The sequence below is a fragment of the Grammomys surdaster genome, unplaced genomic scaffold, assembly GCF_004785775.1.
Source record: "Grammomys surdaster isolate TR1022 unplaced genomic scaffold, NIH_TR_1.0 124821, whole genome shotgun sequence".
NCBI lineage: Eukaryota > Metazoa > Chordata > Mammalia > Rodentia > Muridae > Grammomys > Grammomys surdaster.
In genome coordinates, this window is record NW_021619765.1 from 161,522 (window position 1) to 183,628 (window position 22,107).

The 22,107-nt window shown below is 35.6% G+C and overlaps 1 pseudogene; it reads right to left on the reverse strand.

Annotated features, from left to right (window-relative positions):
• Positions 1–19,544: 19,544 nt before the first annotated feature.
• On the reverse strand, positions 19,545–21,857 carry LOC114636702 (annotated as a pseudogene).
• Positions 21,858–22,107: the final 250 nt, after the last annotated feature.

Genomic DNA, 22,107 nt, shown 5'->3' on the forward strand with positions numbered 1-22,107 from the left:
GAGGTGAGAGACCGTTGGGAATGAGAATGGAAAGAGATGGAGGGGCATCTCTGATTACTAGCTGTAGATCTTGGATGGGAAATGATATAGGAAGTACAAGAGGGTGGTATTAGCTGAGATTTCTACCAATGGGGATATAGAGACTGAATTGGCCACCTCCTGTAGCCAAGCTGGACTTCTTGAGGAGAGAGGATGGAATAAATTCACCCAGAGAAACCTTCAAAACAAAGTTAGTCTTGCCTTCAAATTGTGTTAGGACAAAGATGGGGGAATAGCAATTTAATGACTGCATCAACTTGAGATCAATCTCATGTGAAAGTCCCATCGTGACATTGTTAATGACATACTGCTATGTTTGCCAACAGGAAACAAGCATAATTATTTCCTAAGAGGCTTTATCCAGCAGGTTTTGGAGACAGACACAGAAACCCCCAGTCAAACATCAGGTAAAGCATGAAGGTACTCCTGTGGAAGAGTGGGAGACAGAATTGAGTAAGACAGAGGGGTCAGGGACATCACAAGATGTCCCACAGTTTTCACTAACCTGGGACCACTGGGATTCACAGAGCTTGGGCTACCAAAAGGGGACAATGCAGGCAGTAGACCTAGACTCTTTATACATTTGTAGCAAATGTGAGCTTGGTGTTCATGTGTGTCCCCTAAGAAGTGAAGTAGGGGCTGTGTTGGTCTTTGTTCCCTGCCCTTGGATACCTGTACCCTACCTGTACAGCTTCTTGGGCCTCAGTGGGAGAGAGTGTGCCTAGACTTACTGGAACTAGTTGACTCAGGATAGGGTGGTAGCCAAGTGGGACTCTGCTTCTCCTAACAGAATGTGAGCATGGTGGATGGTTAAGGATTTGTAAGTGTGGTTGTAAGAATAGAAGAGTGATAGGGCTGATATGAGGATATAAATTGAACATAAAATAAAAATTAAATTTAAAACAAATAATGCACAGTTCTTCCAAGAAAGGTAACATGGCACCTAAAAGAACAGGAAAATGCCATGATACATATGAACATAATTTATTGAAGTATTTCCATATAATTTATGAATAAATACAATAAAATTGCAAACCAAATTCTAGTAATTGACATAATATATACTTATCCATATCTTATTTGTTAACAAATCTTTCACATTCAAATCTTTCATTTTTAATTTTCTTTTATATTTATGCAAAATTGCCTTACATGCAGAGCATACGATTTTTAAAATACTTTTTCTGATATTTTTTTTTATGAGTTGTATTCCTTTACTTGGAGTGTTACAAGAGTATGTAATGCTTCAATTACCTGGCTCTTGTATTGAAAACCCATGTAAATCCCTATGCTGTGAAAATAGAAAATCAGTTTAATTCTGTGTGCGAACATCTTTCATATAATTTAGATTGCTTTAAAAATCTGTGGTATAAAAATTTGTTTATTTCTAACAACACTCATTTCAATTAACACTTTAAATGAGTCTTCAAAGTAGGTTGTAATTTAGAAGACTGGAGATTGGCATAATATTAGTCATTGATTTTAAATGCTTTCATTATGAAATCCATGTATGCAAAAGAAAGTGTTAATGGAACAAATTCAAATAATTTAAAGATGACCACAGACACAATTTTGAAACTTTTACAAACACCCACAGTGTCCTGTTAATTTTTTCTGTGTTTATAAAAGTGCAGATTCAAAGGACCCAAACTCTAGTTCTTCTGCAAAAAATGCATGTATATCCTCGACTAAGTCAACTCCCCAGTGTTTAGTACCTATATAATTTAATATAAAATTAATTACTAAAAATAAAAATGTAAAATATACATATATACGTATATATTTCTTCATATATATGTATGTGTGAGGCCTAGTTATATCATTATATGAAATGCAAACCTATTGTAAGTGTAAGGAAATGTATCATATCTACATGAGTAAATCTTTCAGTACACATTTCTCCAAGGAAGGCACACACACACACACACACACACACACACACACACATATACATATACATATAATATATATGCAAACATATATATTATACATTGAAATGATTAATAAATGTAAATTCCATTTTTTTCACTCTGACAGCAAAATAATTAATTAGAAATGGTTCCCTTAAACATGAATCTAAACTTAGAAAAAATTTTAAATAACAAAGAGTCTTGTGAGTATTTGTTGCCCTTTTTACATTAACACTGATATGCAAAACTCTTTATGTATATGTACATAAAATTACGTATCTATGTACATATAAATTACATAGCTGTGTGAAGGTAGCCAAAAACATCATTAATTTCAAATGCGAAGTTTTGTTTATTTACATTTCAAATGTTATCCACTATTCCAGATTCCCCCCTCAGAAACTACCTATGCCATCATCTCTAACTCTGCTTTTATGAGGGTGTATCCCCATCCTCCCACCCACTCTTCCTCTCTGCCCTCATATTCACCTACACTGGGGCATCACACTTTCACAGAATCAAGGACTTCCTTTCTCAGTGATGCCCAACAAGGCTATCCTCTGCTACATATGCAGCTGGAGCCATTGGTCATTCCATCTGTACTTTTTGTTTGGTGGTTTTGTCCCTGGGAGTTCTAGGGGTTCTTGTTGCTTGATATTGTTATTCTTCCTATGGGGTTGCAAACCCCTTCAGCTCAAAAATAATTGGTACTATATGTAGCCACAGAAGTAATGATTGAAAAATATATTCCAAAAAAGGAAAATATATTCCAATTAGCACAATTAAATATGTTTGAAATATAAATTATACACAACATAGGTTTCTTCTGATCAAATTAAAAAAATTCAATTTTGTCTGACAGTGTTTACTTAAGAAAAGAAGGAAATCCTAAACAAAGGACTACTTAGCTTTCATTTGTCCCATGGGAGATGTGGTACACTTAGCACCTGTCTTTAATACAGTTTTTCTATCATACTTCAATTTTGTTCATTTTCTCTCTTGTGTATTATACATCCAGGGAGTAATTCCACTCAATGCAGTAACAACTACAATTATGTCAAGGAAAATTAATAACAATTTAAAATAATAAAATATTATGAGCTCACTGTTACTAAATGTAGATATCTGAAACAATAAAATAACTGATTTTAAAAGCATACAAGTGTGAAGAATGTACAACCTTAGGTATATGAAATGGAAACCTATTTTAAAAGTAAAAAATAAGATTATCTTACCTAAATGAGTAATTCTATGAGTACACGTTTTTCCAAAGTAGCTATACAAAGATACAAATAGAAAATAAAAATATCAACATATTAAGTTTTCTGAATGCACAAATCTAAAAATTCTTAACATAGATGTCATGATGCTAAAAGCTATGCTGATAAGTAGAAAGAACATTTTTGAAATACTTTTCAAATGAGCAATAGGTCAAAGAAGGTAGAGTTAATTAGCTATGTATAGTGTGTATAGTATTTGCAGGACTTTGAAGGTTTTCTGATGTCTGTTAATTATTTCACTAGAATTTCATAATTGAGTACTATGTTTACCAACATTACTACATCTTCCAAATCTTCTCATAAATGTAGACACAGTCACTAAGTATTTTTTCTTCTCCTCTTCCTGGTCCTTCTGATCCTTCTGGTCTTCCTCCTCCCCATGCTCCTCCTGCTCTTACTGCACCTTTCCTCTTCATACTCCTCTGCTTCTGCCAAAGCGGCCATTGCTGCTGACTTTGCTGCCATTTTTGCCTTTGCTGCTGCTGTTGTAATTTAAATGAGAAATATAGTTAATAGGAATACCATATTTTAAAACCTCAAATATTTAACTATGAAACCATGACATATTTCTCTGCTCAAGATTCCAAATGGAGATCTGTAAAGAATTTTCTGAGGAACTCAGATGGACAGGTCTCCATGTAGGCCAATATGGTAGTTTGTAGGTTTGATGGAATGGTTTGGTCCCCAGAAAACAATGTATTTTTCTTTTAGAAAGTGCAAAAATAATTTCAAGAAAAACAGAACTCAAAATGTAAACCACAGGTATGTAAGCTAAAAGTTAATTTTCACTTGAAAGGAAAACTATATGTTATAATATACACTAGTAAAAATATAAGTGGTTATCTGAGAGGAGGCACAGGAAATTTTCCATAAATCCAAAGCTGAATCATAATAAAAGACATAGAAAATTTGTCAGACTGAGAAAATTCCTTTAAGTTAAATTACATCAGAAAACATTCACATAATTCATTTTATCTTCAAAGTTCACACTTCCAGATTAAAAATATAATAGATGTGTATTCCTTCCACATTTCTACTCAATTATTTTTCTAATGATAATGCCAGGTATACTAGGTTAAGAAAATGAGTCAGGAAAATATTCTGTTTTTAGTGTAACCATCAATTGAATGTCAAATCATAAAATACACATGTGAAAAATCATAACCATATATATATATGTATATATTACTTCATTGTGTATAATCAAAGTAAATGCTCAGTACCTTTCTAATTTTTTCCAAATTTAACATAAAAGCCAACTGAAATATAATAAAGTAATTGCATATCATGCTTATTGATGTTTCTGTAGTCACAACTCACTTGACTCGTAATCAGAATGATGACAATAGTGACAAGAGTATAAGAGTTTGAAAACTGCCATACAGTGAATGCCTATAATACCTGCCTGCCTCCCAATACAGGTTTAATTTAATATAATTTAAAAATACTATAACAACTAATAATGAAAGATTTTCAACTGAATCTGGACATATTTTCCTGGTGTGTGTCCTTTCTTGGAGAGAAATGAAGAAAGGTCTGATTAGCTAGGAATTACAAAGAATTATAACGTTTCCATACAATTTAGGTTAATGATCCACTGGCTTTAATGGGATTACTTAAAGAACACTAAGTGAGCACATGTGACACAGGGCAGATTGACACTCTAGATTTAGTGTCTACACTTAGGTGCTTCTAACTAATATGCACTGGATCTGAGAGTACGATTCAAAGGCATTAAGCTGTGAAGTTTACTTACATCTTGAGAACGTCCAGATATATGTAGGAAGCACCTGCACACTGTTATTCAACCCACAGGAAGTATTTAAATGTTGGACTCTATTCCCAGGCACATTCTTTTACCCAGAATGAATAAGGAGAAATCTCTACATAGGGACGCAAAATTATACTTCACAGATACACAGGAGGAGAATACTAATAGTCTGGTTTTTCCTGCTGAATGTGGAAAATGACAGTGGTGTCCAAATTTACTAGCCTTGGTAGTGTTAGTTCCTACACTCAAAATAAGATTTGGATTCATGGTTATATCTAAGTCTTTCTTAAGTTTTGTCTATATAATTTATTAAACTGTGTAGTGACAACTCATTCCAGGGAACACTGTGAGGAATGTTCCCACGGAAGGGGATATATTGGTGATATGGACAATTATGAGCTTTTTATCTCTGTTAAGGAAATAAAACTTTTAGAGAATGTCAAAGAAACATGGTTTTCCAGTATTAGTTAGAGATGACACCAGCCCAAATGTAGGATTTTGCTAAATAACATTTGGATTAGATGTTTCAAAAGGGACCTGTATCCTGCATTTTCACTAATGTATGTGTGCTTACTTCTACCTGTGGGACTTCTCTTCATTTTTTCTAGAAATGTTGTTCGGGAAGAAGTTCCCCAGCACATTTAATTATCATTTAAGTGTGTATGTGTCTGCTTTTTGTCTACCCATGTTTCTGCAATTCTCTTTCGCTCTGCCTTTGGTGAGTGTGGAATATAATGGAGAGACATAAAGTAGGAACAGTAACAAAGGGAGGTAAGCATAGGAAAATAAGAAATAGAGGTAGAAAATATTGAAGTGCAAAATTCTGGTCATGTCATGTGAATGCAGTCTCAAGTGGTGTTTGGCTGATGCAGATTCTCATAGTATTTTGTTTTGAGATAAAATACATTGGACTCATTGGATACTTATTGGGGCACTTGCATGGCTAGCTTTGTAATGCTTTGCTGGTCTCATGTCCAAGTGTATCTTTACTTCCTTGAGTGAGTCACAGCAGAGAACCTTTCCTGGTGTTCTCTGTGGTTCTGGTCTCTCCTCCTAACATGTTTTGTCTTGGTAGAAGCCTGGATGTTTCTGCTAGATAATGCCACTGTTACTGATTCTTGGTTGGTATCCTTACAATACTGAACTGGGAACTGAACTGCTGGTATTCTGACAAGCAGAGATTTCAATTTCCCCAAAGATCTCCTTCTACAAGTCCACATCCTCTTGTCCTATTTACACCTTTATTCCTTATCTTGTGATGGTTGACTAGAATGTGGTCTAGTCATTTGTGAAACCTTATAAAAGGGTAGATTTTGAAAAATCTCAGCCTACTAAATATTATCTTCAAGGCTTGCCATGGCTATAGCACAGAGAAACAGAAAAACCTGCATAAAACATTCACAACATCAAATCACAAAAAAGCTTCAGAAAATAATTTGAGATATAGGGAAATACGTGTTGAAAAATATATGTAGTGGATAGATGCAAACAAGAGTGAGTCACATTTACTGGATTCTATACTAGTACTTGTAGAATGCCAATGTCAAGATACTTACCCTACAGACATAACAATATAATATAATATAATATAATATAATATAATATAATATAATATAATATAATATAATATAATAAATATAATATAATATAATATAATATAATATAATATAATATATATATAAGGAAAACAAATTAGATACAGTGGGCTTAAAACAATCAAACAAAAAACAAGTATATAAATATGATCTTGAAATTCAATGGGAAATTTTGATGGTGATTCCTTGATTTAGTGGGATGAGAGTGAATATGTGGAAGATTACTGCCTAGCATCTATAAAACAAAAGCTTTCATTCATACATGATAAAAATATTTGGAGAGGATAGCACAGTTTGATCTGATTACAATAGTTATTCTGTCAATCCATCAAAATCATTTTCACTAACACACAGAGTATATTTTTAAAAATTACATTAGGTGTTCTTCCAAAATGAACATATATCCATATTTCACATATATGTATTTGGTTTTGTGTCTCTATGTTGTCTGTACGGTGTGTTAGAAATATTTTCTATAAATATTTACTCTCAAATTTAATTTTTTAAATATTTCATTTCTTTTTTCTATTTATTTATTTATTTATTTATTCAAATTGTAATTTTTACTTATTCACACAGGGGTTATAAACACAAAAAGGTAGGATGTGGGGAGGGGGATGACACTGGAGTATCAAATATTTCATTTCTTAATAAATGAATTCACCTTGAATGGTCTAGAATAATTAAAGCAATGAACAATCATATGAATTTGGAAGTTGACCCTACACTTGTAATGCTGAAGTGCAGAACTCAGAGTGGAACATGATCCATATCTGCCTATCTGGACAGAAATTTTTTAGATATTTGCCATGTGCCTTTGACCAAAAAGACATGGCAATATTTTTCTTTGCATAGCCAAGTGGTATTGTTGAAGCCAATGAATTTAGATTGTCTCATGTTTAGAATTTATGTTTAAGAAATTAAGACACCAGAAGAAATTTTATTAATATTAACAGTTGTAGTGATGTCAAGTTTCTTTTGGAATAACACCCAATGCAAAGTTTACAATTAAAATCTGGGTATTAGTCAAAATTCTGTAGATGGATTGACAGACTGTTTGTCAAGAAGATAAATTACTTTGAGAAATTGTGTTGCCATATGCATAAGTTTATAATATGAGCAAATATAAAAGAGTATGGAATACAGTAATAGGTGATAATATTAAAAGAAAATGTATGGGAGTACTTCAGCTTGTATTATATTTTACCAATAAACAGCAATTCATCATCACTAGAACACATGATTACCTTGGTCACAAGTATTTGCCTATGAATTACCCATACTAAATGTTGTTTTCCCTTACTGTGATGGGCATGGAATCCTGTAAGTATTTTGATTCTATATATAGCGACTTATAAGATTATTGCAGTATGTGTTATATTTTGAATGGCCCATTTATTATGAAATGTGTGAGATCTACCATTGAGTTTGACTTTGGGGCTTAACTTTTACATACACATGCAACCCTCTTAAATGAGTCTCTGAGTATGAAAAACACACAATGATAAGCACAATGCTGAATAAATAAAAAAATCTTTCTACAGAAAATGAGTAGAGAAATGAGTCAAATTTCTGACCAACCTAGTATAGTTAACTTTTGATACACAGAGATAAACTTAGTGAAATATTTTGGAAATTTTTTGTTATCTATTCTTTGAAAGTGTTTGTTACAGTCCCAGTATGAAGAAGCTTTGCCACTTGTCACTTGCTTTAGAGTCAAGAATAGAAGGGATAATTGAGCTGGTTAGGTGAAGCAGAAAATAAGATGTGGCCAAGGTGAGGTCTGCATCACTCGAGTGAAATCTTCTAGGAAGTGTGTTCTGAGAACATACAAAAGCTCTGTTTCAGAGATAGACATCATGCTGAGGGCCAGACTTGGTAATATGTAATGATCACTCATATGATATGGTTTTGAAGACATGAAGAGTTCTTAGAGAACAGCTGAAGCCTTTGCATTGCAAGAGAACAAGAAAGACTATTAGAGAAGATACAGACTCAGTTTTAACTGATGGATCAGGACTCTGAAGAGCTCATGTAAAGAAAGTGAGGATTGCTGTCAAGAAGAGTGTCTGTGAGAGACTATTGGTGAAAGTTAGTTGCAGAAAAGACCCAAGTGTATTGAAGATGCCAATATCATGTGATTGTCACTAAGAAAAGCAGGGTTGAAGTGGCATCATCCAGAACTTAGAACACTACAGAAGGCAGAGTTGAAGAATTGATCCTTGCCATTTGGAGGAGCCCATAATATTTATATAGACCCCATTGAAAAAGGAAGCTGTAAAGTTAAAGTTGCTTTTGATACCTCAAGATGTTAGAGATGACAGAGCAATGGGATATCTGCTGGGGAAAGCTGTTAATAATGTAACCAGCACAAGAAAACAAAGTTTGTTGCTCCTGATGCCATAGCTGTTAACAATAGTAAACAAGGATGAAAGGAATTGGAGCTGTGATGAGTGCTTTGATATTGAACATGAAGATGCAGAGTTTGGAGTTTGCTCAGCTTGTATTTTGCTATTGCCTTGGTCCAGCATTTTGTTACTATGATATTTTGGAATGGTAATATATATCTTGTGCCATGATATGTTGGAAGTATGTGATCTGCATTTTGATTTTGACTTTTTAGGGGGTCAATTTTAGAACTTTCTTAAATGTCAGAATAAACTTTGCAGTTTAGACTCAAACATTGGTAGACTGATATAGAATATGGTGATTTTAAAAGTTTGTTTAAGTATATTTTACATCTTGCTATGACTGGTATGGCCCTGATAGAATCATGCATTTGAACAATACTATGTGGGCAATGGAGTAGAATGTTGTTAATATGTTTTGTGCAGGGGATGGTATCACTAGGAGGTGTAGCCTTATTAAAAAAAAAGGGTGTATACTGTGTAGTGTACTTTGAGAGACCTTTTTTCCTGCTACCTGGTGATGCCAGTCTTCTCCTGGTGGTTTTTCAGAATAAGCTGTAGAACTTTCAACTCCTCCTACATTGTGCCTGCCTGGACCCTGAAAAACTTCTGTTTTGATGATAATGGAGTGAATATGTAAGCCTGTAAGTCAGTTCCAATTAAATACTGTCCTTTATAAGAGGTGACTTTGTAACAGTGTCTCTTCACAACAATGGAAACCTTAACTAAGACAACTCTTGAAATTCTATTACATAAGGGCTTGTCTTTTTTTTAGAGGCAACAATACCAACAAAAATAAAGAGGAAATTTATGTAAATCACATATTTAATAAAGATATATTTTTTTAAATTCATAAAGTAGGAAGGCAGTATAGAGTAAGAGAAAGTTAATATACTTAAGAGAAGTCATGTAAAGGAATATAAATTGTGGAATTTTCTTCAATGCATTAAAAAATACAGTCTTTAGAGAACTGAGAATTATTTAAGTATTCTTTTGATTTTGCTTGTATAAAACAGCAGACAGAAATATATATGACTGTACTTTTCCCTGTCATTTTTTTTTTATTATTTCATAGAAATAGTAATAGTCCCAATGTCTTTACTTTTTGAATGCTGGATGTCTAGTTAGTTCCCATTTGAGAGATAGTTGGGGCAGCCAATCAGGGAAAGCAATGCATTGTCAGAGGACATTTTGTCTTTAATACTTAAGTATGAGGAGATAAAACCCCTTCTAGATACTGTTTTCGTTCAAAGAGCACATAAGTAATGTATATAGTTAATCCATTGGTTTCTCTCTGAAACTAAATAGACCTTTAATCTGAACAGAAAACTTCAGTTGTTTCACTGACAATTGTTATTAAACAAGCACTCGCATCCTTATACTTAGCATAAATATTACATGATTTAGTTTAGTAATTGGACCTGGAATTGCAAACAGAATCAATTTGAAAAAAAAAAACAATGCTTCTTTGTTTCTGGATTCTACACCTGTCTGACTATCATGTGATCTGGATCCACCACAGAAAATCAAGGAAATATTGATTGAAGAAATGAAAATATTATGTGCTTTTTGATCATTTGTGTTTCCTCAGTTGTGCATTCTTTGTTTAGGTTTTAATAGTGTTATTTGATTGTCTGGAGTCTAATTTCTTGAGTTCTTTGTATATATTCAAAATGAGCCCACTATCAAATGTAGGATTGGTGCAGATCTTTTTTGAATCTCTTGATTGCCATTTTGTCCTATTGACAGTGATCTTGCCTTATAGAAACGTTGCAATTTATAAGGTCTTATTTGTCAATTCGTGACCTTAGGGCATAAGCCATTGGTGGAATATTTCCCCTGTATCCATGTGTTCAAGGCTCTTCCCCACTTTCTCTTCTATTAGTTTCAGTATATCTGGTTTTAGGTGAAGATCCTTGATCCACTTGGACTTGAGCTTTGTACAAGGAGATAAGAATGGATCAATTGCATTCTACTACATGCTGACTTCCAGTTGAACCAGCACCATTTGTTGAAAATGCTGTCATTTTTCCACTGAATGGTTTTAGCTCCTTTGTCAGATATCAAGGAACCATAGGTATGTGGATTCATTTCTGGGTCTTCAATTCTATTTCATTGATCTTCTTGCCTATCTCTGTACCAATACCATACAGTTTTTATCACTACTGTTCTGTAGTACACCTTGAGGTAAGGGATGATGATTCCCCAGGAAGATCTTTTATTGTTGAGAAGAGTTTTTACTATCCTGGATTTTTTTATTATTGTTATTCAAATTGAATTCTCAACTTAGGAAACTTGAATGATCTAAAAGCACCTAAAGAAATGTTTAACACCCTTAGTCATCAGGGAAATGGAAACTAAAAAAAACCCTGGGATTCCACTTCACCCCAGTCATAATGGCTAACATCAAAAACTCAGAGGATAGCAGATGCTGGCAAGGATATGGAGAAAGAATAACACTCCTCCATTTTGGTGGGATTGGAAGCTCCTACAATCACTCTGGTATTCAGTCTTTTGGTTCCTCAGAAAATTGGACATAATATTACTTCAGGACCCAGTTATGCCATTCCTGGGCATAAACCCAAAAGATGCTCTAACACATAACAAGGACACATGCTCCACTAAGTTCATAGCAGCTTTGTTTATAATAGCCAGAAGGTGGAAAGAACTCAGATGTCCTTCAACAGAGGAATGGATAGAGAAAATGTGGTATATTTTCAAAACAGAGTATTACTCAGCTATTAAAAACAATGAATTTATGAAATTCTTAGGCAAATAGATGGAAGTAGAAAATATCATCCTGAGTGAGGTAACCCAATCACAAAAGAACACACAGTGGTATGCACTCACTAATGAGTGGATATTAGTCCCAAAGCTCCCAATTCCCAAGATCCAACTCATAGACTACATGAATCTGAAGAAGAAGGAAGACCAATGTATGGGTGTTTCGGTCCTTCTTAGGAGTAACAAAATATTCAAGGAAGCAAATACAGAGACAAAATGTGGAGCATAGGCTTGAGGAGGGGCTATCTGGGGACAGTCCTTCCTGGATATTCAAACCATGTATAGAAATAAATACAGACATTGTTGTGGACACAAGGAAGTGTACACTGACAAGAGGCTGATATACCTGTCTCCTAAGCAGCCCTGCCAGAATCTGACATAGACAGAGGCAGCTAATCATTGAACTGATCATGGGGTCCCCAATGGAGGCAATAGAGAGAAGACTGAAGGAGCTGAAAGGGAAAGGCCCCATGGGAAGAGCAAAAATACCAACTAACCATAGCACTCAGGTGCCAAACCACCAGCCTGGGAACATGCATGGAGGTGCCCATGGCTCAAGCTGTATATGCAGTGGAGGATGGCCTTGTCAGGCATTGGTGGAAGGTTATTGGCCCCCTGAAAGCTGGATGCCCCAGTGTGGGGGAATTCAAGGGTTGGAAGTGGGACTAGGTAGATGGTTGTAGGCACACCCTCATAGAAGCAGCATGAGTGGGGAATGGATAGGGAGTTCCTGGGAGTGGGGATTGGGAATGGGTATAACAACTGAAATGTAAATAAGTAGAATAGAAGAATGTCCAATAAAAAATACACTTTTAAAAAATAATGAAAACATTTACCAAATCATAAACTAAAAAACATAAGAAAATATTTGGAGTTAAATACTGCTTGTACAAATGTAGTAACAATAGGTTTATGTGTGCCAAAATGGAAGTAGGTACGCGTCCTCACTTTTACTTTAGTCTCTGATTATGGGAAGGCTTTGTGACCTATTGGTCCACTTGTATTCTCCAAGGTGGTCTTGGCAAGGTATTCATGCCACATTATATTTCATGACATATAATGGTGCTGAGAATCAATAGGCTCTCTAGATGCCTATATACCTTCTGATGAGTCTTAGCTACACAACAGCACTCTATTTTCAACCCTCAGTTACCAGCAAAAAAATCAGCTTTCCGGCTTACTGTGTACTCAACAACCCATTCTCCAGCAATAATTAGGTAAGTTTCCCTTTGTGTCTGTGTAAATTTTTCCTAAGTTCAAGGAAGTGAACTTTTCAATGTCAAGTACTCTTCTGATATGCTTATAGGCAGAGGTATTCCCTGCCATAACCATTAAAGACAAGGTGATTATTCTTCAACTGTCCCCAAGCCAGCATCCTTTTAGCTGCAACTCTACAGTCTCAATAGGTCTTACTAGGATATCGTCTCTTTCCTATTCTCTTCTACCACTCCACTTTGGGAATGCCTGTTAATCTCACAGCTCTTCTAGGCCATTGTGGTTTTGTGACTCTTTTCCTAAAGCTTTTCATTTGCTGGAGATGATACTACTTAGAATTGGGATTTTTTGTTTGCCTCCTGTATTCTATGAAAGCCCTGGTACCAACCAGATGTGGAGCATCTCTTCTGCCTTAGCCAGGCTAAGCCACTGACACCAATGAATGCAATTAGGAATCAGGAAATGTTCCTCATTGAGTCCTCCCAGCATTCTTGGGACTGTAAGCTGCAGTGACATTTTTCTTTCTTTCATGAAAGAGAACAGTGTTCTGAATGACCTCTGATTACTCCTGGGATACCTCTTAGAAAACCTGAATACTCTACATCTGATACCCTCTTGAATGGCTTTAAATTTATTCACATTTCCTATTAAATTTCTAATTTTATTAAGCACAATTATAAATACTACATAAATTGGGGGAAAGGAAAGAGATTACCTGTCCCCTGTTTCCCTTTTTCCAAGCCTTTTCTTTCTGCCTTTTCTGCTTCTCATGCCGGTTAAACATCTTTTCTATAAGCTGCAACACATCAGGGAAGGCTAGATCCAGGGACTGCAACACATACACCTGATCCTGCTGATGGCAAACCTGAATCACATTGCTTATCCAACTATGCCTGAGGTATGCAAGACAAATTGTCTGTGAATTTTATTGCAAACTAGCTAGAATCCCATTACTCCCTGTGGCTCTGGCTGTCAGCCTGCCCACATGAACCCTCAGTTGCCTTTGCTCCACTTCTCTTTCTGGCTTCCTGCAGCTAGTCTGTACTAAGCCAAACATGCTCTACCTCGTTTTCTTTAAGACCTCTGATTGTATTACCAAAACATGACCCCACTTAAAGGTCTGAAATTGGCACACTTGATTTTTAACTTCTAACTGCCATAAATAAATGATTCCCAAATATTTTTTATCCAAACTTTTCTGCTCTGTGCTCAAAACTTCTCTTATCTCATAGGGTCCATTCCCCACTTTTCAAATAACTTTATCTCTGATTTATTTGCACTTTGAGCTCAGAAAAAAATAAATGGGAAAAATATCTTAAGGTTATACTGTGATATCTTATTTAAGGATTTGTAGTTTGTTTATTGGGTATGATTTAACATTGATATAATCAAAACAATATTTGGCTGTAGATTAGTATGTATCAAACTAAGTTTAATTTAATATATAAACTAAATTTATTTAATATACAAATTTTAAGTACATTAGTTTAGTTACACTTGTTTAGGGTATAATTATGTGTGTAAGTAAATCTTTCAGCTTAGTATGTGTATATGTGCATGTGACTTGGACGCAACTCCTCATAAATAGCAACCATACTGACATGGCTTACAACCAGCCACATGACTTTACTATGTTAAGAAGACCACATTGAATTAAGTACCAACAATAAACGTTCTTAGTCCTAGTGAGTTCTCAGTTTAAATATGTATCTCATTTTAGTCTACAAAAGCTAGTTCATATTTTAAGATTACACGATTTTTATATGATGATAATAATTCTAAGAAATATTTACAACATACTATATATGTGATTTAATATATATTTAAATTATTCTTAATATGATGAAGAAATATTTTTACAACATACCATATGTGTGATTCAACACTTGTTTAAAATATTCTTTATATGATGATGAAATTTTAACGTTTAAAGTTTCATAAAAGCTAGTTTAAAATCACATCTAAATACTTATGTCTTTTCTAGTTCTTGGATGCATGAACAAATGCTGTTTCTTTCTCCTATCACCAGCTACCAGGGGCTCAGGGTTCCCCTCTGGGTTGCCTCGTTAATGGATCTGATATAATAGAAAAATGAATGTTATTTAATACTTATTATTTTAAAGTTGTTTTGTAATGATCCACTTTATTGATGGCTCTGAAACTGGGTTATTGCTCACAATTTTCAGAACTAGGCATATATTTAAAGTACACTGTCAACAACAGGATTATTGACTATAAACTATTGGACATGTTTAAATATCATAGCTCGATATTAGTGTTTAAAAGTCAATGGTTAGTTAATCTTAAAGCATGTGATGTGATTCTATTGTGAGATATAAAGAGCATATGATGAGCTGGTCACAGAAAAAGATAACTTAAGATACTTTTTAGTTGGGATATATTAATTTTAGATACATTGAGTTGTCTACACTTTTAGTTATTGGTTTATCTTATTGATAAGCTATAGATTATTTTATAAAATAAATCATACGGAAACTGTTATGTTCTAAAATGATATATCATATAAAAACCAGAGAAGTTTCCAGTCTCTTTATTAATTAAATTAATTGATTACAAAATTCCCTTGTGATACTAGATATTCAGATTTTAATCATGTTTTTTAAGGCTCAAATATAAAAAGTATAGAATCTAAAGACCTAATTATATAATAGCTACTATAATTTTAAGAATGTAGAATGATAATTATCTTCGGTAAGAATTGATACAATTGGTTATGAGATAAAGCTTTAACTACTTAAAGTAGTTAAAGTTAAAGTAGTTTCCTCTCCTATGTATGTGAGGTATAATTTGAACAGATCATTATAAATGAAGATTGTTTAAATCGTATATCTTAGTGTTAAAGCCTACCAGAGAACTTCTAACCATCATATTTAATATGCTTAAACTTATTACGACAGAGACTTCAAAATCCTAGAAGTGAGCTCCCTTAGTGTGTACAATAAGGTATGAGCACCACAGCAAAGATCTACACCTGGATTTTTATGTGTCAACCACTGCACAGACCTATTGCTGTAACCTCTGCTAGGGCCCCACCTGCACTCTGTTGGGCCCATCCTGAGCTGTGGGCAAAATGGAGACTCAAATGTCTTCACGTTTTAAAATAGAAGGTGAGGTCATTTCTCCTGTATAAGCCTTCTACCAAAACAAACAAACAAAGAAAGAAACAAACAAAGAAACATTACTAAAAATGAAACAAAACAAAAACAACAAATATAACAAAACAAACCACATAAAACAAAAATATACAAACAAAGCTACCACTCATCATTTGGGCCTAATGGCCAGAATCCCTTTTCCCATGGCATCAGAAAGGTCCCAGGAACCTGGGAAATTGTCTAGGTAGTGGACTATGAACTAGTGTCTTTCATTGTAATTATATACTTCATTTAGTAAATTGTTTACTCGTATCAAATCTCTGATCATATAGACCCCTAATATAACTATAGCTTGAAATCTAGAGAACTGGAGACAAGAAGCTTTTACCCCAAGATAAAGCACCACTATGCTTGTTCATTAATCCATTCATTAGTTAGTTACAACTACTAAATTTCTTATTTAAAAAGGCAAACATGATTGCCTTGTTCACAGGATACATGATAAAATATAAATAAAATTTACATGTAACATTTTACTATTCCTTTCTCAGAAGAAACTCACTTTATAGATACTACTCTTAGTAATCAACCACCTGTGTGTAATCTGTGACAAGTAATCAGCTAGATAAAGAAATGTAAAGTTTATGTAAGGTCTGAAGAAACAGAAGCTTATGTTATGAGGACCTAAGAAAAACACTTTAGTGTCAAAGAATGTGTTCTAAGGTGGAAAAATGCAAGTTAAATAGGAAATCATGATAAGAAAATTATTTAACCTCTATTGAAAGAATAAAAATTGTTCAGATTTCTTTCCATTTCTATGCTACTGATGTATTAGGATCCCAAAACCTCAGAGATCAAACAGTGTTCAGTGAGGTATTGATAAATTATTTTGCTACTCATGGCAAAACATTCCACTATGTGATCTACTATCATAGTTCCAAGCTCAAGATTTTAAGTTTTCTTCAGTTGAGTTTTAAGTATAGACTTCAATATGATTCTCATTAAGCTAAATCACTATATACTCAGTATTCCAGATAAGGAAAGAAGTCCCATTTGCATGGTTTATAGTCATACTGAAAACCTAGTTTACTTTAAGCTTCAGGAAATCCACTTGGACCCACTTGTCCTGGGTGTCAAACAGACTCCAGACAAGTGACCTTGTAAATCAACAGACTAAAGTTTCCTATTGACTCCCCATTCCAGAATGTGAGATTCCTTCCCCTTTCCCTAGTTTTTGGATGGAACTTTCTATTTTCTACCTATTTTCCTGTTTTGGGGACTCAAGTTTCAAATGTACATCCAAGAAAAGATTTTCTCCCTAACCTTCCTAACTTTATTTTCTGACATATACATATTCTGTTTCAGAATCTTTCTAAGACCAGCTATTTCATCCTGATCTGTATCCAGTGCAGCTCCAGAGTGGCTACCCATAAATGCTTCAGTCTTGCTTCACAGACTGCTTCAACTGTGACAGCACTTTCTTAGCTGCAGATGGTACCATAGATCCTGGACTCATTTGAACAGCAGGATCACTCAGGACTCGACCACCATCCCAATTTTATTGGGTTTCCTGAAGATAACACCTTCCACAATCCACAGGAAGCAATCTAAAGAACACAAAAATGCCTTTATTTTCACACCTCATCTTTAATTAAGCAGAAAGGGAGGAATGATACCTTACAAGTGATTCCATTAGGCTGTTATCAGGGACATAGAAATTCCATATGTCATCACCTTCTCTAAGGAAACTTAACAATATTTGAGGTGATCAGCACAGTTTTTCCTGTCCAATAAATCTCGCCATGTAAGTTCTCTTGTGTGGTAGGTGTGACTTTGTGGTATTACTTGGCTCTTGACTACCAGGATATGTTTCCTCTAAGAATTTTAACAATTGCAGTTATGAATTGAAAATTAAAAAGAATGTATGCACCCAGAATACACAAGCATATATAAAGGCAAACAGAGTAGCATTTTATGGAGATTGAAAATCATGGTAGCATATTTCTTATCATAAGTTTCCTGGAAGTCCCAATACCATGCAAGGACCTGTTGGGATTACAAACTACTCACCTGTGTTTGCTTTTCTGGGCCATTAAATTAGCATCTTTCTCTTTCAGTTTCTTTCAGGATATTCTGGTTCCCAGTGAATAAAGTACACATATCTGCTTTCTGAAATTGTGAGCACCTTTCTCTTCATAACTATAGAGATGTTGGCCCTAGGATCTAGTCTATCCATTCAGAAAATGAATGTTTTGTGGGGAATATAGCCTAAGATTTGATACCATCGAGACATTTGGTCGCTTTGTAGACAGTCACTGTTTACAGGGTACATAATTCCACAGCTCTCAAGCATTTATTTGTTAACATGGTACCTGAAAACAGTTTATATGGTATCCAGGTGGAAGTAGTAACAGTAATCAGAAGATGTGTATTGACAGTGTCCAGTCAAGACTGCTCTAGGATTGTGTTTATCTATCTCATAAGCAGGATTTTCTTTCATTTTCCTTCAGACTATCTTAAAGGAGACTACAAGACATCCCTTGTTTATTATATTTAGGACCCCTACAATTGTTTGTTATGTACTATATATCTGAACATGTATTGATATGTGAAAAACAGATGTGTCCAATTGGTCACTCCTTGTATTATTACTGATGTTTTTACCTAAAGCCCCTACTAAATTTTATTTGACCATTATTACTATTAAGATTATTATTAATTGTTATTATTATTATTATTGTTGTTGTTGTTAAAGATTTTTCAAGAGAAAAAAATAATAATCCATCAAATCAATATACATTTTGCTTAGACTTAACCTTGGAAATAATAATTGCAGTATTTAAATATAATACAATCAATTTTCATTTAACAGTTTATGTATTTAAATATATACTATTTTAGTATGCATCAAAGTTGTAATACACAAAAGTATATGCACATGTTTGTATGTTCACATAGCTTTGTTCATATATATATATATGAATATGATTCATATATATGAATATATATATAAATATATATATTTTAAATTGAAGAAGCATTTTAAAAATATGCAGATATGTTAGAAATTTAAAGAGGAAGAAGGCAATGTTATAACAGCTATAGCCATCTATAGGATCACTGAGTTCTTAGCTATGAAGGGCAAAATTTGAGCATATATTAAAGAAAGATTAAAACTTGAAGATTATTTATACTGTCCCAGATATCCTTCAGATTTACATATTGATCCTGATTTTATTCCATCCCATGGCAACCTGCATTTCTCCTTGCAAACAGGAAGCCTCATTCTTAAATGCTAGGTATTACTTTTTGTGTACTTGTGTGCACATCTTTTCATGTGTCTGTCTTCAGTTTCTTCATTTTAAAGATAATTACCAAGAGTTTTAAAGGTAGGAAGAAATGACTGCTTGTATAATTTTTTTTTTCTTTGTCTTAATTTCTTTATTATGTTTGGACCTTTAAGAAACATATACCATCATATATACCACTATTCAGTAAAAATCTAGTCTAGATTTTAGGGCGCACACGTTACAAACTATCTTGTTCCTAGTCTCTAAGACCACTAAAGCGATTATCAAAAAGGTAGGTTCAGCTCTGATCTATGGATCTCGAGCCATGAGGTTTTCATCACTGTGAAGTATGCTCACGTGGATGAACGTAATTCCTGTTTTCCTTTTGGAATGGCCAATCACTGTGAAGTCTATAGTCCATTGTAATATTCCATTCCTTAAGCACTGCTGTCTATCATGTCTTTGGAAAACCAATCTGGTAAAGAAGTCTTTCTTTTCCCTTGTACAGTAAGGATGAGTTTCCCAGAACATATCCCATATCAACAACACTGAGAAGCGCTACAGACACGCAGCTCCTGTCTAGTGAGGAATCCACAGCAGTAACTACTCCCCTCCCCTCCCCTCTGACGGGAGACATCTCTACACTGTCTGATCTGTGTACCGCTAGTTTCAGGCTACACCCTGCCCTATAAGACAACTCCTGGTGTCTGACATCAGATATAAAAAGGGCAAGTGAACAGACATCCTCATGTTTTTGAGAGGGCACTCTATAAGTATACGAGACAGGGTACTCAGAAAGCTGTGGATGGGCTGGGAGCGCTTAAAGCTGTGGCTTTGATGAGCACCCAAGTGAGCTGAAGGAAGGCATTTGTCAAGAGTAGATTCTGCAGCATACAAGGTGGTTCTCAAAAAGAGATGGGTGTTTTCTTGTTTAATCTCAGTTCTGAGGTTTCACAAGTTGAGAGCTAAGAAAGGTAAGTGGCTGGCATTAGGCTATGATGCTGAGGGTTCAAAGACCTTCATGGTATCAACAGAAAAGGAAATAATTAATACACAGACCACATAACATCATTAAAACCAAAAAACACATTTTTTTTTCATTTAAAAAAGTTTTAGGTCACATAAAACAAGGCAACATTTACTCCTTCTTCTCGTCTTCTGGCACTGGGTCTGTGGGCGGCTCCTCCACTGTGGCACTGTTGCTCTCTGAGCCGGTGTTACTGTCACTGGTCCCTTCTACCTCCATGCTGTCAACCCCCTCCTGCCCACTCTTCTTGTCCTCAGGAGTAGACGTGCCTTCTTCACCGTTCTGCTGGCTCTTCGCCGTGTCTTCAAGGTGTGCCTCCTCTGTCTCCATCGGGATGTTCTCCTCATCCTTCTTCTCCTCCGCTTTGCTGGCCACTTGCTCTTCCTCGGGGGCGATGCTGCTCTGACTGCGCTCAGCCTGCTCTGCGGCCTCCTTCTCCCTCTCCTCCTGCCTTTTGCGGGCCTGCTCCTCTGCCTGTGCGATCTCCGCTGCGATCTTCTCCATGTCTACTTCCACCTTCAGACCACATAACCTTTTAAGTTCATTGTTAAAGGAGTCTGTGCTTTCCAGGAATTTCCTCTTCTTTTCCTGGTGTCGTTCCTCTATCTGAAGGAGTTCGGCTTCTAGTTTCCGCTGATGAACCATTAAAGACTGGACTTGTCGCTTGAGGACCTGCATTCTAGCTGTTGTGACAACCGACCGCACATCAGGTACCACACTCTCACTGAGGATCTCACTGATGAGGCGGTGGTTTCTCTGGAAACGGGCAGTGGCTGTATGTTTCATTGAAAAGCCATCATCATAATCATCTGGATCCTCCGCAGGCTGAATGCTCATGTAAGGCTCTCCCTTCTCCATTCGAGACTGTCTCTGTCGACTTTCTTCCTCTAATGCAGCTTCTGCACGGCTTTTTGCATTAATATACGCAAGGTACGCAGGGGAATTATGATAGGCCTTCATGGACTCATTGTACTCGATCTTTTCTGCTTCGTATTCGTTTAAATATTCTTGCTTCTCTTCATCAGTGAGATCTCGCCACATGCCACCAATAATCTTGCCAATCTCCCACAACTTTAGGTCAGGGTTGGAAGCCTTTACTTGGTCCCAGACCTTTCTGCTGTACCTCATGTAGGGCATCAGCGGCTTATCTGGTGGCTTTGGAGGCTTTGGAATCGTAATGCCAGAGGACGCCGTGACCCGGCTGTTGGTGCCCGGGTTCCCTCCCAGCCTGTAGTTGTTGTAGGCGAGATGACTGTATGGATTGTATCCCACAAACCCTGGTGTGCTGGGCATTTGTGTTGCAGGAGCTGGGGTGGGAGGTGGGGCATAAGATGGTCTTTTTGACATTTTGGAAGATTAAGTTCTCAGTTCCTTAAGAATGAATCTGAGACACCGCGGGCCGAGAAGGCGCCCGCAGCTCCGGCTTCGTTTCCCTTTGTCCCGCGCTCGCCCCGCCCCTCCTGCTTGTATAATTTTTGATTGCAGTTGTTAAATTCTAGGGGCTATCATTTAAGACAAGGAAGACCCATAGAGCCTGCACTTCTGGAGATATTTAAGGAGGCTGTGGAAGAAGCATTTGAGGTCCTCCATTAAGTCCATACAGAGTTAGGGATTTAGCTCTACAGTTTCCCCATCAGTGTCACTCTCAAATTTGTAATTTATTATTTGAGTA